The sequence below is a fragment of the Coregonus lavaretus genome (genome assembly GCF_964263955.1).
Source record: "Coregonus lavaretus genome assembly, contig: HAP1_SCAFFOLD_515, whole genome shotgun sequence".
Taxonomy (NCBI): domain Eukaryota; kingdom Metazoa; phylum Chordata; class Actinopteri; order Salmoniformes; family Salmonidae; genus Coregonus; species Coregonus lavaretus.
This window is the reverse complement of record NW_028156278.1, coordinates 151,154-177,012: the sequence shown is the minus strand read 5'-3', so window position 1 is coordinate 177,012 and position 25,859 is coordinate 151,154. Positions and strand designations below refer to the sequence as shown.

Here is a 25,859-nt window from a genome sequence, read left to right as displayed (position 1 = left end):
ACAGACAGCCTGTCAGTTAGTGTTATAGAAGGAATGGTGTGAGCCAGCCTGTCAGTTAGTGTTATAGAAGGCATGGTGTGACAGACAGCCTGTCATTTAGTGTTATAGAAGGCATGGTGTGACAGCCTGTCAGTTAGTGTTATAGAAGGCATGGTGTGACAGACAGCCTGTCAGTTAGTGTTATAGAAGGCATGGTGTGACAGACAGCCTGTCAGTTAGTGTTATAGAAGGCATGGTGTGACAGACAGCCTGTCAGTTAGTGTTATAGAAGGCATGGTGTGACAGACAGCCTGTCAGTTAGTGTTATAGAAGGCATGGTGTGACAGACAGCCTGTCAGTTAGTGTTATAGAAGGCATGGTGTGACAGCCAGCCTGTCAGTTAGTGTTATAGAAGGCATGGTGTGACAGCCAGCCTGTCAGGTAGTGTTATAGAAGGCATAGTGTGACAGACAGCCTGTCAGTTAGTGTTATAGAAGGCATGGTGTGACAGACAGCCTGTCAGTTAGTGTTATAGAAGGCATGGTGCGACAGCCTGTCAGTTAGTGTTATAGAAGGCATGGTGTGACAGACAGCCTGTCAGTTAGTGTTATAGAAAGCATGGTGTGACAGACTGCCTGTCAGTTAGTGTTATAGAAGGCATGGTGTGACAGCCTGTCAGTTAGTGTTATAGAAGGCATGGTGTGACAGCCAGCCTGTCAGTTAGTGTTATAGAAAGCATGGTGTGACAGACAGACTGTCAGTTAGTGTTATAGAAGACATGGTGTGACAGCCAGCCTGACAGTTAGTGTTATAGAAGGCATGGTGTGACAGCCTGTCAGTTAGTGTTATAGAAGGCATGGTGTGACAGACAGACTGTCAGTTAGTGTTATAGAAGGCATGGTGTGACAGACAGCCTGTCAGTTAGTGTTATAGAAAGCATGGTGTGACAGACTGCCTGTCAGTTAGTGTTATAGAAGGCATGGTGTGACAGCCTGTCAGTTAGTGTTATAGAAGGCATGGTGTGACAGCCAGCCTGTCAGTTAGTGTTATAGAAAGCATGGTGTGACAGACAGACTGTCAGTTAGTGTTATAGAAGACATGGTGTGACAGCCAGCCTGACAGTTAGTGTTATAGAAGGCATGGTGTGACAGCCTGTCAGTTAGTGTTATAGAAGGCATGGTGTGACAGACAGACTGTCAGTTAGTGTTATAGAAGGCATGGTGTGACAGACAGCCTGTCAGTTAGTGTTATAGAAAGCATGGTGTGACAGACTGCCTGTCAGTTAGTGTTATAGAAGGCATGGTGTGACAGCCTGTCAGTTAGTGTTATAGAAGGCATGGTGTGACAGCCAGCCTGTCAGTTAGTGTTATAGAAGGCATGGTGTGACAGCCAGCCTGTCAGTTAGTGTTATAGAAGGCATGGTGTGATAGACAGCCTGTCAGTTAGTGTTATAGAAGGCATGGTGTGACAGCCTGTCAGTTAGTGTTATAGAAGGCATAGTGTGACAGACAGCCTGTCAGTTAGTGTTATAGAAGGCATGGTGTGACAGCCAGCCTGTCAGTTAGTGTTATAGAAGGCATGGTGTGATAGACAGCCTGTCAGTTAGTGTTATAGAAGGCATGGTGTGACAGACAGCCTGTCAGTTAGTGTTATAGAAGGCATGGTGTGACAGCCTGTCAGTTAGTGTTATAGAAGGCATGGTGTGACAGACAGCCTGTCAGTTAGTGTTATAGAAGGCATGGTGTGACAGACAGCCTGTCAGTTAGTGTTATAGAAGGCATGGTGTGACAGACAGCCTGTCAGTTAGTGTTATAGAAGGCATGGTGTGACAGACAGCCAGTCAGTTAGTGTTATAGAAGGCATGGTGTGACAGACTGTCAGTTAGTGTTATAGAAGGCATGGTGTGACAGCCTGTCAGTTAGTGTTATAGAAGGCATGGTGTGACAGCCTGTCAGTTAGTGTTATAGAAGGCATGGTGTGAAAGCCAGCCTGTCAGTTAGTGTTATAGAAGGCATGGTGTGACAGCCTGTCAGTTAGTGTTATAGAAGGCATGGTGTGACAGCTAGCCTGTCAGTTAGTGTTATAGAAGGCATGGTGTAACAGACAGCCTGTCAGTTAGTGTTATAGAAGACATGGTGTGACAGACAGACTGTCAGTTAGTGTTATAGAAGGCATGGTGTGACAGCCAGCCTGTCAGTTAGTGTTATAGAAGGCATGGTGTGACAGCCTGTCAGTTAGTGTTATAGAAGGCATGGTGTGACAGACAGACTGTCAGTTAGTGTTATAGAAGGCATGGTGTGACAGACAGCCTGTCAGTTAGTGTTATAGAAGGCATGGTGTGACAGACAGCCTGTCAGTTAGTGTTATAGAAGGCATGGTGTGACAGACAGCCTGTCAGTTAGTGTTATAGAAGGCATGGTGTGACAGACAGCCTGTCAGTTAGTGTTATAGAAGGCATAGTGTGACAGACAGCCTGTCAGTTAGTGTTATAGAAGGCATGGTGTGACAGACAGCCTGTCAGTTAGTGTTATAGAAGGCATGGTGTGACAGCCAGCCTGTCAGTTAGTGTTATAGAAGGCATGGTGTGACAGCCTGTCAGTTAGTGTTATAGAAGGCATGGTGTGACAGACAACCTGTCAGTTAGTGTTATAGAAAGCACGGTGTGACAGCCTGTCAGTTAGTGTTATAGAAGGCATGGTGTGATAGACAGCCTGTCAGTTAGTGTTATAGAAGGCATGGTGTGACAGCCAGCCTGTCAGTTAGTGTTATAGAAGGCATGGTGTGACAGCCAGCCTGTCAGTTAGTGTTATAGAAGGCATGGTGTGACAGCCTGTCAGTTAGTGTTATAGAAGGCATGGTGTGACAGACAGCCTGTCAGTTAGTGTTATAGAAGGCATGGTGTGACAGACAGCCTGTCAGTTAGTGTTATAGAAGGCATGGTGTGACAGACAGCCTGTCAGTTAGTGTTATAGAAGGCATGGTGTGACAGCCAGCCTGTCAGTTAGTGTTATAGAAGGCATGGTGTGACAGCCAGCCTGTCAGTTAGTGTTATAGAAGGCATGGTGTGACAGACAGCCTGTCAGTTAGTGTTATAGAAGGCATGGTGTGACAGCCTGTCAGTTAGTGTTATAGAAGGCATGGTGTGACAGACAGCCTGTCAGTTAGTGTTATAGAAGGCATGGTGTGACAGACAGCCTGTCAGTTAGTGTTATAGAAGGCATGGTGTGACAGCCAGCCTGTCAGTTAGTGTTATAGAAGGCATGGTGTGACAGACAGCCTGTCAGTTAGTGTTATAGAAGGCATGGTGTGACAGCCAGCCTGTCAGTTAGTGTTATAGAAGGCATGGTGTGACAGCCTGTCAGTTAGTGTTATAGAAGGCATGGTGTGACAGACAGCCTGTCAGTTAGTGTTATAGAAGGCATGGTGTGACAGACAGACTGTCAGTTAGTGTTATAGAAGACATGGTGTGACAGCCAGCCTGTCAGTTAGTGTTATAGAAGGCATGGTGTGACAGCCTGTCAGTTAGTGTTATAGAAAGCATGGTGTGACAGACAGACTGTCAGTTAGTGTTATAGAAGGCATGGTGTGACAGACAGCCTGTCAGTTAGTGTTATAGAAGGCATGGTGTGACAGACAGCCTGTCAGTTAGTGTTATAGAAGGCACGGTGTGACAGACAGCCAGTCAGTTAGTGTTATAGAAGGCATGGTGTGACAGACAGCCTGTCAATTAGTGTTATAGAAGGCATAGTGTGACAGACAGCCTGTCAGTTAGTGTTATAGAAGGCATGGTGTGACAGCCTGTCAGTTAGTGTTATAGAAGGCATAGTGTGACAGACAGCCTGTCAGTTAGTGTTATAGAAGGCATGGTGTGACAGCCTGTCAGTTAGTGTTATAGAAGGCATGGTTTGACAGACAGCCTGTCAGTTAGTGTTATAGAAGGCACGGTGTGACAGCCAGCCTGTCAGTTAGTGTTATAGAAGGCATGGTGTGACAGACAGCCTGTCAGTTAGTGTTATAGAAGGCATAGTGTGACAGACAGCCTGTCAGTTAGTGTTATAGAAGGCATGGTGTGACAGACAGCCTGTCAGTTAGTGTTATAGAAGGCATGGTGTGACAGCCAGCCTGTCAGGTAGTGTTATAGAAGGCATGGTGTGACAGACAGCCTGTCAGTTAGTTTTATAGAAGGCATGGTGTGACAGACAGCCTGTCAGGTAGTGTTATAGAAGGCATGGTGTGACAGACAGCCTGTCAGTTAGTGTTATAGAAGGCATGGTGTGACAGCCTGTCAGTTAGTGTTATAGAAGGCATGGTGTGACAGACAGCCTGTCAGTTAGTGTTATAGAAGGCATGGTGTGACAGCCTGTCAGTTAGTGTTATAGAAGGCACAGTGTGACAGACAGCCTGTCAGTTAGTGTTATAGAAGGCATGGTGTGACAGACAGCCTGTCAGTTAGTGTTATAGAAGGCATGGTGTGACAGACAGCCTGTCAGTTAGTGTTATAGAAGGCATGGTGTGACAGACAGCCTGTCAGTTAGTGTTATAGAAGGCATGGTGTGACAGACAGCCTGTCAGTTAGTGTTATAGAAGGAATGGTGTGAGCCACCCTGTCAGTTAGTGTTATAGAAGGCAAGGTGTGACAGACAGCCTGTCAGTTAGTGTTATAGAAGGCATGGTGTGACAGCCAGCCTGTCAGTTAGTGTTATAGAAGGCATGGTGTGACAGCCAGCCTGTCAGTTAGTGTTATAGAAGGCATGGTGTGACAGACAGCCTGTCAGTTAGTGTCATAGAAGGCATGGTGTGACAGCCTGTCAGTTAGTGTTATAGAAGGCATGGTGTGACAGCCAGCCTGTCAGTTAGTGTTATAGAAGGCATGGTGTGACAGCCTGTCAGTTAGTGTTATAGAAGGCATGGTGTGACAGACAGACTGTCAGTTAGTGTTATAGAAGGCATGGTGTGACAGCCAGCCTGTCAGTTAGTGTTATAGAAGGCATGGTGTGACAGCCAGCCTGTCAGTTAGTGTTATAGAAGGCATGGTGTGACAGACAGCCTGTCAGTTAGTGTTATAGAAGGCATGGTGTGACAGCCTGTCAGTTAGTGTTATAGAAGGCATGGTGTGACAGACAGCCTGTCAGTTAGTGTTATAGAAGGCATGGTGTGACAGACAGCCTGTCAGTTAGTGTTATAGAAGGCATGGTGTGACAGCCAGCCTGTCAGTTAGTGTTATAGAAGGCATGGTGTGACAGACAGCCTGTCAGTTAGTGTTATAGAAGGCATGGTGTGACAGCCAGCCTGTCAGTTAGTGTTATAGAAGGCATGGTGTGACAGCCTGTCAGTTAGTGTTATAGAAGGCATGGTGTGACAGACAGCCTGTCAGTTAGTGTTATAGAAGGCATGGTGTGACAGACAGACTGTCAGTTAGTGTTATAGAAGACATGGTGTGACAGCCAGCCTGTCAGTTAGTGTTATAGAAGGCATGGTGTGACAGCCTGTCAGTTAGTGTTATAGAAAGCATGGTGTGACAGACAGACTGTCAGTTAGTGTTATAGAAGGCATGGTGTGACAGACAGCCTGTCAGTTAGTGTTATAGAAGGCATGGTGTGACAGACAGCCTGTCAGTTAGTGTTATAGAAGGCACGGTGTGACAGACAGCCAGTCAGTTAGTGTTATAGAAGGCATGGTGTGACAGACAGCCTGTCAATTAGTGTTATAGAAGGCATAGTGTGACAGACAGCCTGTCAGTTAGTGTTATAGAAGGCATGGTGTGACAGCCTGTCAGTTAGTGTTATAGAAGGCATAGTGTGACAGACAGCCTGTCAGTTAGTGTTATAGAAGGCATGGTGTGACAGCCTGTCAGTTAGTGTTATAGAAGGCATGGTTTGACAGACAGCCTGTCAGTTAGTGTTATAGAAGGCACGGTGTGACAGCCAGCCTGTCAGTTAGTGTTATAGAAGGCATGGTGTGACAGACAGCCTGTCAGTTAGTGTTATAGAAGGCATAGTGTGACAGACAGCCTGTCAGTTAGTGTTATAGAAGGCATGGTGTGACAGACAGCCTGTCAGTTAGTGTTATAGAAGGCATGGTGTGACAGCCAGCCTGTCAGGTAGTGTTATAGAAGGCATGGTGTGACAGACAGCCTGTCAGTTAGTTTTATAGAAGGCATGGTGTGACAGACAGCCTGTCAGGTAGTGTTATAGAAGGCATGGTGTGACAGACAGCCTGTCAGTTAGTGTTATAGAAGGCATGGTGTGACAGCCTGTCAGTTAGTGTTATAGAAGGCATGGTGTGACAGACAGCCTGTCAGTTAGTGTTATAGAAGGCATGGTGTGACAGCCTGTCAGTTAGTGTTATAGAAGGCACAGTGTGACAGACAGCCTGTCAGTTAGTGTTATAGAAGGCATGGTGTGACAGACAGCCTGTCAGTTAGTGTTATAGAAGGCATGGTGTGACAGACAGCCTGTCAGTTAGTGTTATAGAAGGCATGGTGTGACAGACAGCCTGTCAGTTAGTGTTATAGAAGGCATGGTGTGACAGACAGCCTGTCAGTTAGTGTTATAGAAGGAATGGTGTGAGCCACCCTGTCAGTTAGTGTTATAGAAGGCAAGGTGTGACAGACAGCCTGTCAGTTAGTGTTATAGAAGGCATGGTGTGACAGCCAGCCTGTCAGTTAGTGTTATAGAAGGCATGGTGTGACAGCCAGCCTGTCAGTTAGTGTTATAGAAGGCATGGTGTGACAGACAGCCTGTCAGTTAGTGTCATAGAAGGCATGGTGTGACAGCCTGTCAGTTAGTGTTATAGAAGGCATGGTGTGACAGACAGCCTGTCAGTTAGTGTTATAGAAGGCATGGTGTGACAGACAGCCTGTCAGTTAGTGTTATAGAAGGCATGGTGTGACAGACAGCCTGTCAGTTAGTGTTATAGAAGGCATGGTGTGACAGCCAGCCTGTCAGTTAGTGTTATAGAAGGCATGGTGTGACAGCCAGCCTGTCAGTTAGTGTTATAGAAGGCATGGTGTGACAGACAGCCTGTCAGTTAGTGTTATAGAAGGCATGGTGTGACAGCCTGTCAGTTAGTGTTATAGAAGGCATGGTGTGACAGACAGCCTGTCAGTTAGTGTTATAGAAGGCATGGTGTGACAGCCAGCCTGTCAGTTAGTGTTATAGAAGGCATGGTGTGACAGCCAGCCTGTCAGTTAGTGTTATAGAAGGCATGGTGTGACAGACAGCCAGTCAGTTAGTGTTATAGAAGGCATGGTGTGACAGCCAGCCTGTCAGTTAGTGTTATAGAAGGCATGGTGTGACAGACAGCCTGTCAGTTAGTGTTATAGAAGGCATGGTGTGACAGCCAGCCTGTCAGTTAGTGTTATAGAAGGCATGGTGTGACAGACAGCCTGTCAGTTAGTGTTATAGAAGGCATGGTGTGACAGCCAGCCTGTCAGTTAGTGTTATAGAAGGCATGGTGTGACAGCCTGTCAGTTAGTGTTATAGAAGGCATGGTGTGACAGCCAGCCTGTCAGTTAGTGTTATAGAAGGCATGGTGTGACAGCCAGCCTGTCAGTTAGTGTTATAGAAGGCATGGTGTGACAGCCAGCCTGTCAGTTTGTGTTATAGAAGGCATGGTGTGACAGCCTGTCAGTTAGTGTTATAGAAGGCATGGTGTGACAGCCTGTCAGTTAGTGTTATAGAAGGCATGGTGTGACAGCCAGCCTGTCAGTTAGTGTTATAGAAAGCATGGTGTGACAGACAGCCTGTCAGTTAGTGTTATAGAAGGCATGGTGTGACAGACAGCCTGTCAGTTAGTGTTATAGAAGGCATGGTGTGACAGACAGACTGTCAGTTACTGTTATAGAAGACATGGTGTGACAGCCAGCCTGTCAGTTAGTGTTATAGAAGGCATGGTGTGCCAGCCTGTCAGTTAGTGTTATAGAAGGCATGGTTTGACAGACAGACTGTCAGTTAGTGTTATAGAAGGCATGGTGTGACAGACAGCCTGTCAGTTAGTGTTATAGAAGGCATGGTGTGACAGACAGCCTGTCAGTTAGTGTTATAGAAGGCACGGTGTGACAGACAGCCTGTCAGTTAGTGTTATAGAAGGCATGGTGTGACAGACAGCCTGTCAGTTAGTGTTATAGAAGGCACGGTGTGACAGACAGCCTGTCAGTTAGTGTTATAGAAGGCATGGTCTGACATACAGCCTGTCAATTAGTGTTATAGAAGGCATAGTGTGACAGACAGCCTGTCAGTTAGTGTTATAGAAGGCATGGTGTGACAGCCTGTCAGTTAGTGTTATAGAAGGCATGGTTTGACAGACAGCCTGTCAGTTAGTGTTATAGAAGGCACGGTGTGACAGCCAGCCTGTCAGTTAGTGTTATAGAAGGCATGGTGTGACAGACAGCCTGTCAGTTAGTGTTATAGAAGGCATAGTGTGACAGACAGCCTGTCAGTTAGTGTTATAGAAGGCATGGTGTGACAGACAGCCTGTCAGTTAGTGTTATAGAAGGCATGGTGTGACAGCCAGCCTGTCAGGTAGTGTTATAGAAGGCATGGTGTGACAGACAGCCTGTCAGTTAGTTTTATAGAAGGCATGGTGTGACAGACAGCCTGTCAGTTAGTGTTATAGAAGGCATGGTGTGACAGCCAGCCTGTCAGTTAGTGTTATAGAAGGCATGGTGTGACAGCCTGTCAGTTAGTGTTATAGAAGGCATGGTGTGACAGCCAGCCTGTCAGTTAGTGTTATAGAAGGCATGGTGTGACAGCCAGCCTGTCAGTTAGTGTTATAGAAGGCATGGTGTGACAGCCAGCCTGTCAGTTAGTGTTATAGAAGGCATGGTGTGACAGCCTGTCAGTTAGTGTTATAGAAGGCATGGTGTGACAGCCTGTCAGTTAGTGTTATAGAAGGCATGGTGTGACAGACAGCCTGTCAGTTAGTGTTATAGAAGGCATGGTGTGACAGACAGACTGTCAGTTAGTGTTATAGAAGACATGGTGTGACAGCCAGCCTGTCAGTTAGTGTTATAGAAGGCATGGTGTGACAGCCTGTCAGTTAGTGTTATAGAAGGCATGGTGTGACAGACAGACTGTCAGTTAGTGTTATAGAAGGCATGGTGTGACAGACAGCCTGTCAGTTAGTGTTATAGAAGGCATGGTGTGACAGACAGCCTGTCAGTTAGTGTTATAGAAGGCACGGTGTGACAGACAGCCAGTCAGTTAGTGTTATAGAAGGCATGGTGTGACAGACAGCCTGTCAATTAGTGTTATAGAAGGCATAGTGTGACAGACAGCCTGTCAGTTAGTGTTATAGAAGGCATGGTGTGACAGCCTGTCAGTTAGTGTTATAGAAGGCATAGTGTGACAGACAGCCTGTCAGTTAGTGTTATAGAAGGCATGGTGTGACAGCCTGTCAGTTAGTGTTATAGAAGGCATGGTTTGACAGACAGCCTGTCAGTTAGTGTTATAGAAGGCACGGTGTGACAGCCAGCCTGTCAGTTAGTGTTATAGAAGGCATGGTGTGACAGACAGCCTGTCAGTTAGTGTTATAGAAGGCATAGTGTGACAGACAGCCTGTCAGTTAGTGTTATAGAAGGCATGGTGTGACAGACAGCCTGTCAGTTAGTGTTATAGAAGGCATGGTGTGACAGCCAGCCTGTCAGGTAGTGTTATAGAAGGCATGGTGTGACAGACAGCCTGTCAGTTAGTTTTATAGAAGGCATGGTGTGACAGACAGCCTGTCAGGTAGTGTTATAGAAGGCATGGTGTGACAGCCTGTCAGTTAGTGTTATAGAAGGCATGGTGTGACAGACAGCCTGTCAGTTAGTGTTATAGAAGGCATGGTGTGACAGCCAGCCTGTCAGTTAGTGTTATAGAAGGCATGGTGTGACAGCCAGCCTGTCAGTTAGTGTTATAGAAGGCATGGTGTGACAGACAGCCAGTCAGTTAGTGTTATAGAAGGCATGGTGTGACAGCCAGCCTGTCAGTTAGTGTTATAGAAGGCATGGTGTGACAGACAGCCTGTCAGTTAGTGTTATAGAAGGCATGGTGTGACAGCCAGCCTGTCAGTTAGTGTTATAGAAGGCATGGTGTGACAGACAGCCTGTCAGTTAGTGTTATAGAAGGCATGGTGTGACAGCCAGCCTGTCAGTTAGTGTTATAGAAGGCATGGTGTGACAGCCTGTCAGTTAGTGTTATAGAAGGCATGGTGTGACAGCCAGCCTGTCAGTTAGTGTTATAGAAGGCATGGTGTGACAGCCAGCCTGTCAGTTAGTGTTATAGAAGGCATGGTGTGACAGCCAGCCTGTCAGTTTGTGTTATAGAAGGCATGGTGTGACAGCCTGTCAGTTAGTGTTATAGAAGGCATGGTGTGACAGCCTGTCAGTTAGTGTTATAGAAGGCATGGTGTGACAGCCAGCCTGTCAGTTAGTGTTATAGAAAGCATGGTGTGACAGACAGCCTGTCAGTTAGTGTTATAGAAGGCATGGTGTGACAGACAGCCTGTCAGTTAGTGTTATAGAAGGCATGGTGTGACAGACAGACTGTCAGTTACTGTTATAGAAGACATGGTGTGACAGCCAGCCTGTCAGTTAGTGTTATAGAAGGCATGGTGTGCCAGCCTGTCAGTTAGTGTTATAGAAGGCATGGTTTGACAGACAGACTGTCAGTTAGTGTTATAGAAGGCATGGTGTGACAGACAGCCTGTCAGTTAGTGTTATAGAAGGCATGGTGTGACAGACAGCCTGTCAGTTAGTGTTATAGAAGGCACGGTGTGACAGACAGCCTGTCAGTTAGTGTTATAGAAGGCATGGTGTGACAGACAGCCTGTCAGTTAGTGTTATAGAAGGCACGGTGTGACAGACAGCCTGTCAGTTAGTGTTATAGAAGGCATGGTCTGACATACAGCCTGTCAATTAGTGTTATAGAAGGCATAGTGTGACAGACAGCCTGTCAGTTAGTGTTATAGAAGGCATGGTGTGACAGCCTGTCAGTTAGTGTTATAGAAGGCATGGTTTGACAGACAGCCTGTCAGTTAGTGTTATAGAAGGCACGGTGTGACAGCCAGCCTGTCAGTTAGTGTTATAGAAGGCATGGTGTGACAGACAGCCTGTCAGTTAGTGTTATAGAAGGCATAGTGTGACAGACAGCCTGTCAGTTAGTGTTATAGAAGGCATGGTGTGACAGACAGCCTGTCAGTTAGTGTTATAGAAGGCATGGTGTGACAGCCAGCCTGTCAGGTAGTGTTATAGAAGGCATGGTGTGACAGACAGCCTGTCAGTTAGTTTTATAGAAGGCATGGTGTGACAGACAGCCTGTCAGTTAGTGTTATAGAAGGCATGGTGTGACAGCCAGCCTGTCAGTTAGTGTTATAGAAGGCATGGTGTGACAGCCTGTCAGTTAGTGTTATAGAAGGCATGGTGTGACAGCCAGCCTGTCAGTTAGTGTTATAGAAGGCATGGTGTGACAGCCAGCCTGTCAGTTAGTGTTATAGAAGGCATGGTGTGACAGCCAGCCTGTCAGTTAGTGTTATAGAAGGCATGGTGTGACAGCCTGTCAGTTAGTGTTATAGAAGGCATGGTGTGACAGCCTGTCAGTTAGTGTTATAGAAGGCATGGTGTGACAGACAGCCTGTCAGTTAGTGTTATAGAAGGCATGGTGTGACAGACAGACTGTCAGTTAGTGTTATAGAAGACATGGTGTGACAGCCAGCCTGTCAGTTAGTGTTATAGAAGGCATGGTGTGACAGCCTGTCAGTTAGTGTTATAGAAGGCATGGTGTGACAGACAGACTGTCAGTTAGTGTTATAGAAGGCATGGTGTGACAGACAGCCTGTCAGTTAGTGTTATAGAAGGCATGGTGTGACAGACAGCCTGTCAGTTAGTGTTATAGAAGGCACGGTGTGACAGACAGCCAGTCAGTTAGTGTTATAGAAGGCATGGTGTGACAGACAGCCTGTCAATTAGTGTTATAGAAGGCATAGTGTGACAGACAGCCTGTCAGTTAGTGTTATAGAAGGCATGGTGTGACAGCCTGTCAGTTAGTGTTATAGAAGGCATAGTGTGACAGACAGCCTGTCAGTTAGTGTTATAGAAGGCATGGTGTGACAGCCTGTCAGTTAGTGTTATAGAAGGCATGGTTTGACAGACAGCCTGTCAGTTAGTGTTATAGAAGGCACGGTGTGACAGCCAGCCTGTCAGTTAGTGTTATAGAAGGCATGGTGTGACAGACAGCCTGTCAGTTAGTGTTATAGAAGGCATAGTGTGACAGACAGCCTGTCAGTTAGTGTTATAGAAGGCATGGTGTGACAGACAGCCTGTCAGTTAGTGTTATAGAAGGCATGGTGTGACAGACAGCCTGTCAGTTAGTTTTATAGAAGGCATGGTGTGACAGACAGCCTGTCAGGTAGTGTTATAGAAGGCATGGTGTGACAGACAGCCTGTCAGTTAGTGTTATAGAAGGCATGGTGTGACAGCCTGTCAGTTAGTGTTATAGAAGGCATGGTGTGACAGACAGCCTGTCAGTTAGTGTTATAGAAGGCATGGTGTGACAGACAGCCTGTCAGTTAGTGTTATAGAAGGCATGGTGTGACAGACAGCCTGTCAGTTAGTGTTATAGAAGGCATGGTGTGACAGACAGCCTGTCAGTTAGTGTTATAGAAGGCATGGTGTGACAGACAGCCTGTCAGTTAGTGTTATAGAAGGAATGGTGTGAGCCACCCTGTCAGTTAGTGTTATAGAAGGCAAGGTGTGACAGACAGCCTGTCAGTTAGTGTTATAGAAGGCATGGTGTGACAGCCAGCCTGTCAGTTAGTGTTATAGAAGGCATGGTGTGACAGCCAGCCTGTCAGTTAGTGTTATAGAAGGCATGGTGTGACAGACAGCCTGTCAGTTAGTGTCATAGAAGGCATGGTGTGACAGCCTGTCAGTTAGTGTTATAGAAGGCATGGTGTGACAGACAGCCTGTCAGTTAGTGTTATAGAAGGCATGGTGTGACAGACAGCCTGTCAGTTAGTGTTATAGAAGGCATGGTGTGACAGACAGCCTGTCAGTTAGTGTTATAGAAGGCATGGTGTGACAGCCAGCCTGTCAGTTAGTGTTATAGAAGGCATGGTGTGACAGCCAGCCTGTCAGTTAGTGTTATAGAAGGCATGGTGTGACAGACAGCCTGTCAGTTAGTGTTATAGAAGGCATGGTGTGACAGACAGCCTGTCAGTTAGTGTTATAGAAGGCATGGTGTGACAGCCTGTCAGTTAGTGTTATAGAAGGCATGGTGTGACAGACAGCCTGTCAGTTAGTGTTATAGAAGGCATGGTGTGACAGCCAGCCTGTCAGTTAGTGTTATAGAAGGCATGGTGTGACAGCCAGCCTGTCAGTTAGTGTTATAGAAGGCATGGTGTGACAGACAGCCAGTCAGTTAGTGTTATAGAAGGCATGGTGTGACAGCCAGCCTGTCAGTTAGTGTTATAGAAGGCATGGTGTGACAGACAGCCTGTCAGTTAGTGTTATAGAAGGCATGGTGTGACAGCCAGCCTGTCAGTTAGTGTTATAGAAGGCATGGTGTGACAGACAGCCTGTCAGTTAGTGTTATAGAAGGCATGGTGTGACAGCCAGCCTGTCAGTTAGTGTTATAGAAGGCATGGTGTGACAGCCTGTCAGTTAGTGTTATAGAAGGCATGGTGTGACAGCCAGCCTGTCAGTTAGTGTTATAGAAGGCATGGTGTGACAGCCAGCCTGTCAGTTAGTGTTATAGAAGGCATGGTGTGACAGCCAGCCTGTCAGTTTGTGTTATAGAAGGCATGGTGTGACAGCCTGTCAGTTAGTGTTATAGAAGGCATGGTGTGACAGCCTGTCAGTTAGTGTTATAGAAGGCATGGTGTGACAGCCAGCCTGTCAGTTAGTGTTATAGAAAGCATGGTGTGACAGACAGCCTGTCAGTTAGTGTTATAGAAGGCATGGTGTGACAGACAGCCTGTCAGTTAGTGTTATAGAAGGCATGGTGTGACAGACAGACTGTCAGTTACTGTTATAGAAGACATGGTGTGACAGCCAGCCTGTCAGTTAGTGTTATAGAAGGCATGGTGTGACAGCCTGTCAGTTAGTGTTATAGAAGGCATGGTTTGACAGACAGACTGTCAGTTAGTGTTATAGAAGGCATGGTGTGACAGACAGCCTGTCAGTTAGTGTTATAGAAGGCATGGTGTGACAGACAGCCTGTCAGTTAGTGTTATAGAAGGCACGGTGTGACAGACAGCCTGTCAGTTAGTGTTATAGAAGGCATGGTGTGACAGCCTGTCAGTTAGTGTTATAGAAGGCATGGTGTGAAAGCCAGCCTGTCAGTTAGTGTTATAGAAGGCATGGTGTGACAGCCTGTCAGTTAGTGTTATAGAAGGCATGGTGTGACAGCTAGCCTGTCAGTTAGTGTTATAGAAGGCATGGTGTAACAGACAGCCTGTCAGTTAGTGTTATAGAAGACATGGTGTGACAGACAGACTGTCAGTTAGTGTTATAGAAGGCATGGTGTGACAGCCAGCCTGTCAGTTAGTGTTATAGAAGGCATGGTGTGACAGCCTGTCAGTTAGTGTTATAGAAGGCATGGTGTGACAGACAGACTGTCAGTTAGTGTTATAGAAGGCATGGTGTGACAGACAGCCTGTCAGTTAGTGTTATAGAAGGCATGGTGTGACAGACAGCCTGTCAGTTAGTGTTATAGAAGGCATGGTGTGACAGACAGCCTGTCAGTTAGTGTTATAGAAGGCATGGTGTGACAGACAGCCTGTCAGTTAGTGTTATAGAAGGCATAGTGTGACAGACAGCCTGTCAGTTAGTGTTATAGAAGGCATGGTGTGACAGACAGCCTGTCAGTTAGTGTTATAGAAGGCATGGTGTGACAGCCAGCCTGTCAGTTAGTGTTATAGAAGGCATGGTGTGACAGCCTGTCAGTTAGTGTTATAGAAGGCATGGTGTGACAGACAACCTGTCAGTTAGTGTTATAGAAAGCACGGTGTGACAGCCTGTCAGTTAGTGTTATAGAAGGCATGGTGTGATAGACAGCCTGTCAGTTAGTGTTATAGAAGGCATGGTGTGACAGCCAGCCTGTCAGTTAGTGTTATAGAAGGCATGGTGTGACAGCCAGCCTGTCAGTTAGTGTTATAGAAGGCATGGTGTGACAGCCTGTCAGTTAGTGTTATAGAAGGCATGGTGTGACAGACAGCCTGTCAGTTAGTGTTATAGAAGGCATGGTGTGACAGACAGCCTGTCAGTTAGTGTTATAGAAGGCATGGTGTGACAGACAGCCTGTCAGTTAGTGTTATAGAAGGCATGGTGTGACAGCCAGCCTGTCAGTTAGTGTTATAGAAGGCATGGTGTGACAGCCAGCCTGTCAGTTAGTGTTATAGAAGGCATGGTGTGACAGACAGCCTGTCAGTTAGTGTTATAGAAGGCATGGTGTGACAGCCTGTCAGTTAGTGTTATAGAAGGCATGGTGTGACAGACAGCCTGTCAGTTAGTGTTATAGAAGGCATGGTGTGACAGACAGCCTGTCAGTTAGTGTTATAGAAGGCATGGTGTGACAGCCAGCCTGTCAGTTAGTGTTATAGAAGGCATGGTGTGACAGACAGCCTGTCAGTTAGTGTTATAGAAGGCATGGTGTGACAGCCAGCCTGTCAGTTAGTGTTATAGAAGGCATGGTGTGACAGCCTGTCAGTTAGTGTTATAGAAGGCATGGTGTGACAGACAGCCTGTCAGTTAGTGTTATAGAAGGCATGGTGTGACAGACAGACTGTCAGTTAGTGTTATAGAAGACATGGTGTGACAGCCAGCCTGTCAGTTAGTGTTATAGAAGGCATGGTGTGACAGCCTGTCAGTTAGTGTTATAGAAAGCATGGTGTGACAGACAGACTGTCAGTTAGTGTTATAGAAGGCATGGTGTGACAGACAGCCTGTCAGTTAGTGTTATAGAAGGCATGGTGTGACAGACAGCCTGTCAGTTAGTGTTATAGAAGGCACGGTGTGACAGACAGCCAGTCAGTTAGTGTTATAGAAGGCATGGTGTGACAGACAGCCTGTCAATTAGTGTTATAGAAGGCATAGTGTGACAGACAGCCTGTCAGTTAGTGTTATAGAAGGCATGGTGTGACAGCCTGTCAGTTAGTGTTATAGAAGGCATAGTGTGACAGACAGCCTGTCAGTTAGTGTTATAGAAGGCATGGTGTGACAGCCTGTCAGTTAGTGTTATAGAAGGCATGGTTTGACAGACAGCCTGTCAGTTAGTGTTATAGAAGGCACGGTGTGACAGCCAGCCTGTCAGTTAGTGTTATAGAAGGCATGGTGTGACAGACAGCCTGTCAGTTAGTGTTATAGAAGGCATAGTGTGACAGACAGCCTGTCAGTTAGTGTTATAGAAGGCATGGTGTGACAGACAGCCTGTCAGTTAGTGTTATAGAAGGCATGGTGTGACAGCCAGCCTGTCAGGTAGTGTTATAGAAGGCATGGTGTGACAGACAGCCTGTCAGTTAGTTTTATAGAAGGCATGGTGTGACAGACAGCCTGTCAGGTAGTGTTATAGAAGGCATGGTGTGACAGACAGCCTGTCAGTTAGTGTTATAGAAGGCATGGTGTGACAGCCTGTCAGTTAGTGTTATAGAAGGCATGGTGTGACAGACAGCCTGTCAGTTAGTGTTATAGAAGGCATGGTGTGACAGCCTGTCAGTTAGTGTTATAGAAGGCACAGTGTGACAGACAGCCTGTCAGTTAGTGTTATAGAAGGCATGGTGTGACAGACAGCCTGTCAGTTAGTGTTATAGAAGGCATGGTGTGACAGACAGCCTGTCAGTTAGTGTTATAGAAGGCATGGTGTGACAGACAGCCTGTCAGTTAGTGTTATAGAAGGCATGGTGTGACAGACAGCCTGTCAGTTAGTGTTATAGAAGGAATGGTGTGAGCCACCCTGTCAGTTAGTGTTATAGAAGGCAAGGTGTGACAGACAGCCTGTCAGTTAGTGTTATAGAAGGCATGGTGTGACAGCCAGCCTGTCAGTTAGTGTTATAGAAGGCATGGTGTGACAGCCAGCCTGTCAGTTAGTGTTATAGAAGGCATGGTGTGACAGACAGCCTGTCAGTTAGTGTCATAGAAGGCATGGTGTGACAGCCTGTCAGTTAGTGTTATAGAAGGCATGGTGTGACAGCCAGCCTGTCAGTTAGTGTTATAGAAGGCATGGTGTGACAGCCTGTCAGTTAGTGTTATAGAAGGCATGGTGTGACAGACAGACTGTCAGTTAGTGTTATAGAAGGCATGGTGTGACAGCCAGCCTGTCAGTTAGTGTTATAGAAGGCATGGTGTGACAGCCAGCCTGTCAGTTAGTGTTATAGAAGGCATGGTGTGACAGACAGCCTGTCAGTTAGTGTTATAGAAGGCATGGTGTGACAGCCTGTCAGTTAGTGTTATAGAAGGCATGGTGTGACAGACAGCCTGTCAGTTAGTGTTATAGAAGGCATGGTGTGACAGACAGCCTGTCAGTTAGTGTTATAGAAGGCATGGTGTGACAGCCAGCCTGTCAGTTAGTGTTATAGAAGGCATGGTGTGACAGACAGCCTGTCAGTTAGTGTTATAGAAGGCATGGTGTGACAGCCAGCCTGTCAGTTAGTGTTATAGAAGGCATGGTGTGACAGCCTGTCAGTTAGTGTTATAGAAGGCATGGTGTGACAGACAGCCTGTCAGTTAGTGTTATAGAAGGCATGGTGTGACAGACAGACTGTCAGTTAGTGTTATAGAAGACATGGTGTGACAGCCAGCCTGTCAGTTAGTGTTATAGAAGGCATGGTGTGACAGCCTGTCAGTTAGTGTTATAGAAAGCATGGTGTGACAGACAGACTGTCAGTTAGTGTTATAGAAGGCATGGTGTGACAGACAGCCTGTCAGTTAGTGTTATAGAAGGCATGGTGTGACAGACAGCCTGTCAGTTAGTGTTATAGAAGGCACGGTGTGACAGACAGCCAGTCAGTTAGTGTTATAGAAGGCATGGTGTGACAGACAGCCTGTCAATTAGTGTTATAGAAGGCATAGTGTGACAGACAGCCTGTCAGTTAGTGTTATAGAAGGCATGGTGTGACAGCCTGTCAGTTAGTGTTATAGAAGGCATAGTGTGACAGACAGCCTGTCAGTTAGTGTTATAGAAGGCATGGTGTGACAGCCTGTCAGTTAGTGTTATAGAAGGCATGGTTTGACAGACAGCCTGTCAGTTAGTGTTATAGAAGGCACGGTGTGACAGCCAGCCTGTCAGTTAGTGTTATAGAAGGCATGGTGTGACAGACAGCCTGTCAGTTAGTGTTATAGAAGGCATAGTGTGACAGACAGCCTGTCAGTTAGTGTTATAGAAGGCATGGTGTGACAGACAGCCTGTCAGTTAGTGTTATAGAAGGCATGGTGTGACAGCCAGCCTGTCAGGTAGTGTTATAGAAGGCATGGTGTGACAGACAGCCTGTCAGTTAGTTTTATAGAAGGCATGGTGTGACAGACAGCCTGTCAGGTAGTGTTATAGAAGGCATGGTGTGACAGACAGCCTGTCAGTTAGTGTTATAGAAGGCATGGTGTGACAGCCTGTCAGTTAGTGTTATAGAAGGCATGGTGTGACAGACAGCCTGTCAGTTAGTGTTATAGAAGGCATGGTGTGACAGCCTGTCAGTTAGTGTTATAGAAGGCACAGTGTGACAGACAGCCTGTCAGTTAGTGTTATAGAAGGCATGGTGTGACAGACAGCCTGTCAGTTAGTGTTATAGAAGGCATGGTGTGACAGACAGCCTGTCAGTTAGTGTTATAGAAGGCATGGTGTGACAGACAGCCTGTCAGTTAGTGTTATAGAAGGCATGGTGTGACAGACAGCCTGTCAGTTAGTGTTATAGAAGGAATGGTGTGAGCCACCCTGTCAGTTAGTGTTATAGAAGGCAAGGTGTGACAGACAGCCTGTCAGTTAGTGTTATAGAAGGCATGGTGTGACAGCCAGCCTGTCAGTTAGTGTTATAGAAGGCATGGTGTGACAGCCAGCCTGTCAGTTAGTGTTATAGAAGGCATGGTGTGACAGACAGCCTGTCAGTTAGTGTCATAGAAGGCATGGTGTGACAGCCTGTCAGTTAGTGTTATAGAAGGCATGGTGTGACAGACAGCCTGTCAGTTAGTGTTATAGAAGGCATGGTGTGACAGACAGCCTGTCAGTTAGTGTTATAGAAGGCATGGTGTGACAGACAGCCTGTCAGTTAGTGTTATAGAAGGCATGGTGTGACAGCCAGCCTGTCAGTTAGTGTTATAGAAGGCATGGTGTGACAGCCAGCCTGTCAGTTAGTGTTATAGAAGGCATGGTGTGACAGACAGCCTGTCAGTTAGTGTTATAGAAGGCATGGTGTGACAGCCTGTCAGTTAGTGTTATAGAAGGCATGGTGTGACAGACAGCCTGTCAGTTAGTGTTATAGAAGGCATGGTGTGACAGCCAGCCTGTCAGTTAGTGTTATAGAAGGCATGGTGTGACAGCCAGCCTGTCAGTTAGTGTTATAGAAGGCATGGTGTGACAGACAGCCAGTCAGTTAGTGTTATAGAAGGCATGGTGTGACAGCCAGCCTGTCAGTTAGTGTTATAGAAGGCATGGTGTGACAGACAGCCTGTCAGTTAGTGTTATAGAAGGCATGGTGTGACAGCCAGCCTGTCAGTTAGTGTTATAGAAGGCATGGTGTGACAGACAGCCTGTCAGTTAGTGTTATAGAAGGCATGGTGTGACAGCCAGCCTGTCAGTTAGTGTTATAGAAGGCATGGTGTGACAGCCTGTCAGTTAGTGTTATAGAAGGCATGGTGTGACAGCCAGCCTGTCAGTTAGTGTTATAGAAGGCATGGTGTGACAGCCAGCCTGTCAGTTAGTGTTATAGAAGGCATGGTGTGACAGCCAGCCTGTCAGTTTGTGTTATAGAAGGCATGGTGTGACAGCCTGTCAGTTAGTGTTATAGAAGGCATGGTGTGACAGCCTGTCAGTTAGTGTTATAGAAGGCATGGTGTGACAGCCAGCCTGTCAGTTAGTGTTATAGAAAGCATGGTGTGACAGACAGCCTGTCAGTTAGTGTTATAGAAGGCATGGTGTGACAGACAGCCTGTCAGTTAGTGTTATAGAAGGCATGGTGTGACAGACAGACTGTCAGTTACTGTTATAGAAGACATGGTGTGACAGCCAGCCTGTCAGTTAGTGTTATAGAAGGCATGGTGTGCCAGCCTGTCAGTTAGTGTTATAGAAGGCATGGTTTGACAGACAGACTGTCAGTTAGTGTTATAGAAGGCATGGTGTGACAGACAGCCTGTCAGTTAGTGTTATAGAAGGCATGGTGTGACAGACAGCCTGTCAGTTAGTGTTATAGAAGGCACGGTGTGACAGACAGCCTGTCAGTTAGTGTTATAGAAGGCATGGTGTGACAGACAGCCTGTCAGTTAGTGTTATAGAAGGCACGGTGTGACAGACAGCCTGTCAGTTAGTGTTATAGAAGGCATGGTCTGACATACAGCCTGTCAATTAGTGTTATAGAAGGCATAGTGTGACAGACAGCCTGTCAGTTAGTGTTATAGAAGGCATGGTGTGACAGCCTGTCAGTTAGTGTTATAGAAGGCATGGTTTGACAGACAGCCTGTCAGTTAGTGTTATAGAAGGCACGGTGTGACAGCCAGCCTGTCAGTTAGTGTTATAGAAGGCATGGTGTGACAGACAGCCTGTCAGTTAGTGTTATAGAAGGCATAGTGTGACAGACAGCCTGTCAGTTAGTGTTATAGAAGGCATGGTGTGACAGACAGCCTGTCAGTTAGTGTTATAGAAGGCATGGTGTGACAGCCAGCCTGTCAGGTAGTGTTATAGAAGGCATGGTGTGACAGACAGCCTGTCAGTTAGTTTTATAGAAGGCATGGTGTGACAGACAGCCTGTCAGTTAGTGTTATAGAAGGCATGGTGTGACAGCCAGCCTGTCAGTTAGTGTTATAGAAGGCATGGTGTGACAGCCTGTCAGTTAGTGTTATAGAAGGCATGGTGTGACAGCCAGCCTGTCAGTTAGTGTTATAGAAGGCATGGTGTGACAGCCAGCCTGTCAGTTAGTGTTATAGAAGGCATGGTGTGACAGCCAGCCTGTCAGTTAGTGTTATAGAAGGCATGGTGTGACAGCCTTTCAGTTAGTGTTATAGAAGGCATGGTGTGACAGCCTGTCAGTTAGTGTTATAGAAGGCATGGTGTGACAGACAGCCTGTCAGTTAGTGTTATAGAAGGCATGGTGTGACAGACAGACTGTCAGTTAGTGTTATAGAAGACATGGTGTGACAGCCAGCCTGTCAGTTAGTGTTATAGAAGGCATGGTGTGACAGCCTGTCAGTTAGTGTTATAGAAGGCATGGTGTGACAGACAGACTGTCAGTTAGTGTTATAGAAGGCATGGTGTGACAGACAGCCTGTCAGTTAGTGTTATAGAAGGCATGGTGTGACAGACAGCCTGTCAGTTAGTGTTATAGAAGGCACGGTGTGACAGACAGCCAGTCAGTTAGTGTTATAGAAGGCATGGTGTGACAGACAGCCTGTCAATTAGTGTTATAGAAGGCATAGTGTGACAGACAGCCTGTCAGTTAGTGTTATAGAAGGCATGGTGTGACAGCCTGTCAGTTAGTGTTATAGAAGGCATAGTGTGACAGACAGCCTGTCAGTTAGTGTTATAGAAGGCATGGTGTGACAGCCTGTCAGTTAGTGTTATAGAAGGCATGGTTTGACAGACAGCCTGTCAGTTAGTGTTATAGAAGGCACGGTGTGACAGCCAGCCTGTCAGTTAGTGTTATAGAAGGCATGGTGTGACAGACAGCCTGTCAGTTAGTGTTATAGAAGGCATAGTGTGACAGACAGCCTGTCAGTTAGTGTTATAGAAGGCATGGTGTGACAGACAGCCTGTCAGTTAGTGTTATAGAAGGCATGGTGTGACAGCCAGCCTGTCAGGTAGTGTTATAGAAGGCATGGTGTGACAGACAGCCTGTCAGTTAGTTTTATAGAAGGCATGGTGTGACAGACAGCCTGTCAGGTAGTGTTATAGAAGGCATGGTGTGACAGCCTGTCAGTTAGTGTTATAGAAGGCATGGTGTGACAGACAGCCTGTCAGTTAGTGTTATAGAAGGCATGGTGTGACAGCCAGCCTGTCAGTTAGTGTTATAGAAGGCATGGTGTGACAGCCAGCCTGTCAGTTAGTGTTATAGAAGGCATGGTGTGACAGACAGCCAGTCAGTTAGTGTTATAGAAGGCATGGTGTGACAGCCAGCCTGTCAGTTAGTGTTATAGAAGGCATGGTGTGACAGACAGCCTGTCAGTTAGTGTTATAGAAGGCATGGTGTGACAGCCAGCCTGTCAGTTAGTGTTATAGAAGGCATGGTGTGACAGACAGCCTGTCAGTTAGTGTTATAGAAGGCATGGTGTGACAGCCAGCCTGTCAGTTAGTGTTATAGAAGGCATGGTGTGACAGCCTGTCAGTTAGTGTTATAGAAGGCATGGTGTGACAGCCAGCCTGTCAGTTAGTGTTATAGAAGGCATGGTGTGACAGCCAGCCTGTCAGTTAGTGTTATAGAAGGCATGGTGTGACAGCCAGCCTGTCAGTTTGTGTTATAGAAGGCATGGTGTGACAGCCTGTCAGTTAGTGTTATAGAAGGCATGGTGTGACAGCCTGTCAGTTAGTGTTATAGAAGGCATGGTGTGACAGCCAGCCTGTCAGTTAGTGTTATAGAAAGCATGGTGTGACAGACAGCCTGTCAGTTAGTGTTATAGAAGGCATGGTGTGACAGACAGCCTGTCAGTTAGTGTTATAGAAGGCATGGTGTGACAGACAGACTGTCAGTTACTGTTATAGAAGACATGGTGTGACAGCCAGCCTGTCAGTTAGTGTTATAGAAGGCATGGTGTGCCAGCCTGTCAGTTAGTGTTATAGAAGGCATGGTTTGACAGACAGACTGTCAGTTAGTGTTATAGAAGGCATGGTGTGACAGACAGCCTGTCAGTTAGTGTTATAGAAGGCATGGTGTGACAGACAGCCTGTCAGTTAGTGTTATAGAAGGCACGGTGTGACAGACAGCCTGTCAGTTAGTGTTATAGAAGGCATGGTGTGACAGACAGCCTGTCAGTTAGTGTTATAGAAGGCACGGTGTGACAGACAGCCTGTCAGTTAGTGTTATAGAAGGCATGGTCTGACATACAGCCTGTCAATTAGTGTTATAGAAGGCATAGTGTGACAGACAGCCTGTCAGTTAGTGTTATAGAAGGCATGGTGTGACAGCCTGTCAGTTAGTGTTATAGAAGGCATGGTTTGACAGACAGCCTGTCAGTTAGTGTTATAGAAGGCACGGTGTGACAGCCAGCCTGTCAGTTAGTGTTATAGAAGGCATGGTGTGACAGACAGCCTGTCAGTTAGTGTTATAGAAGGCATAGTGTGACAGACAGCCTGTCAGTTAGTGTTATAGAAGGCATGGTGTGACAGACAGCCTGTCAGTTAGTGTTATAGAAGGCATGGTGTGACAGCCAGCCTGTCAGGTAGTGTTATAGAAGGCATGGTGTGACAGACAGCCTGTCAGTTAGTTTTATAGAAGGCATGGTGTGACAGACAGCCTGTCAGTTAGTGTTATAGAAGGCATGGTGTGACAGCCAGCCTGTCAGTTAGTGTTATAGAAGGCATGGTGTGACAGCCTGTCAGTTAGTGTTATAGAAGGCATGGTGTGACAGCCAGCCTGTCAGTTAGTGTTATAGAAGGCATGGTGTGACAGCCAGCCTGTCAGTTAGTGTTATAGAAGGCATGGTGTGACAGCCAGCCTGTCAGTTAGTGTTATAGAAGGCATGGTGTGACAGCCTGTCAGTTAGTGTTATAGAAGGCATGGTGTGACAGCCTGTCAGTTAGTGTTATAGAAGGCATGGTGTGACAGACAGCCTGTCAGTTAGTGTTATAGAAGGCATGGTGTGACAGACAGACTGTCAGTTAGTGTTATAGAAGACATGGTGTGACAGCCAGCCTGTCAGTTAGTGTTATAGAAGGCATGGTGTGACAGCCTGTCAGTTAGTGTTATAGAAGGCATGGTGTGACAGACAGACTGTCAGTTAGTGTTATAGAAGGCATGGTGTGACAGACAGCCTGTCAGTTAGTGTTATAGAAGGCATGGTGTGACAGACAGCCTGTCAGTTAGTGTTATAGAAGGCACGGTGTGACAGACAGCCAGTCAGTTAGTGTTATAGAAGGCATGGTGTGACAGACAGCCTGTCAATTAGTGTTATAGAAGGCATAGTGTGACAGACAGCCTGTCAGTTAGTGTTATAGAAGGCATGGTGTGACAGCCTGTCAGTTAGTGTTATAGAAGGCATAGTGTGACAGACAGCCTGTCAGTTAGTGTTATAGAAGGCATGGTGTGACAGCCTGTCAGTTAGTGTTATAGAAGGCATGGTTTGACAGACAGCCTGTCAGTTAGTGTTATAGAAGGCACGGTGTGACAGCCAGCCTGTCAGTTAGTGTTATAGAAGGCATGGTGTGACAGACAGCCTGTCAGTTAGTGTTATAGAAGGCATAGTGTGACAGACAGCCTGTCAGTTAGTGTTATAGAAGGCATGGTGTGACAGACAGCCTGTCAGTTAGTGTTATAGAAGGCATGGTGTGACAGACAGCCTGTCAGTTAGTTTTATAGAAGGCATGGTGTGACAGACAGCCTGTCAGGTAGTGTTATAGAAGGCATGGTGTGACAGACAGCCTGTCAGTTAGTGTTATAGAAGGCATGGTGTGACAGCCTGTCAGTTAGTGTTATAGAAGGCATGGTGTGACAGACAGCCTGTCAGTTAGTGTTATAGAAGGCATGGTGTGACAGACAGCCTGTCAGTTAGTGTTATAGAAGGCATGGTGTGACAGACAGCCTGTCAGTTAGTGTTATAGAAGGCATGGTGTGACAGACAGCCTGTCAGTTAGTGTTATAGAAGGCATGGTGTGACAGACAGCCTGTCAGTTAGTGTTATAGAAGGAATGGTGTGAGCCACCCTGTCAGTTAGTGTTATAGAAGGCAAGGTGTGACAGACAGCCTGTCAGTTAGTGTTATAGAAGGCATGGTGTGACAGCCAGCCTGTCAGTTAGTGTTATAGAAGGCATGGTGTGACAGCCAGCCTGTCAGTTAGTGTTATAGAAGGCATGGTGTGACAGACAGCCTGTCAGTTAGTGTCATAGAAGGCATGGTGTGACAGCCTGTCAGTTAGTGTTATAGAAGGCATGGTGTGACAGACAGCCTGTCAGTTAGTGTTATAGAAGGCATGGTGTGACAGACAGCCTGTCAGTTAGTGTTATAGAAGGCATGGTGTGACAGACAGCCTGTCAGTTAGTGTTATAGAAGGCATGGTGTGACAGCCAGCCTGTCAGTTAGTGTTATAGAAGGCATGGTGTGACAGCCAGCCTGTCAGTTAGTGTTATAGAAGGCATGGTGTGACAGACAGCCTGTCAGTTAGTGTTATAGAAGGCATGGTGTGACAGACAGCCTGTCAGTTAGTGTTATAGAAGGCATGGTGTGACAGCCTGTCAGTTAGTGTTATAGAAGGCATGGTGTGACAGACAGCCTGTCAGTTAGTGTTATAGAAGGCATGGTGTGACAGCCAGCCTGTCAGTTAGTGTTATAGAAGGCATGGTGTGACAGCCAGCCTGTCAGTTAGTGTTATAGAAGGCATGGTGTGACAGACAGCCAGTCAGTTAGTGTTATAGAAGGCATGGTGTGACAGCCAGCCTGTCAGTTAGTGTTATAGAAGGCATGGTGTGACAGACAGCCTGTCAGTTAGTGTTATAGAAGGCATGGTGTGACAGCCAGCCTGTCAGTTAGTGTTATAGAAGGCATGGTGTGACAGACAGCCT

General features: G+C 46.5%; 1 protein-coding gene across 2 annotated transcripts in view; it reads left to right on the top strand.

The window, feature by feature from the left end:
• dapk2b (death-associated protein kinase 2b) overlaps positions 1-25,859 on the top strand; it is a 164,696-nt gene that overhangs the window by 85,766 nt on the left and 53,071 nt on the right. The window lies entirely within an intron of this gene.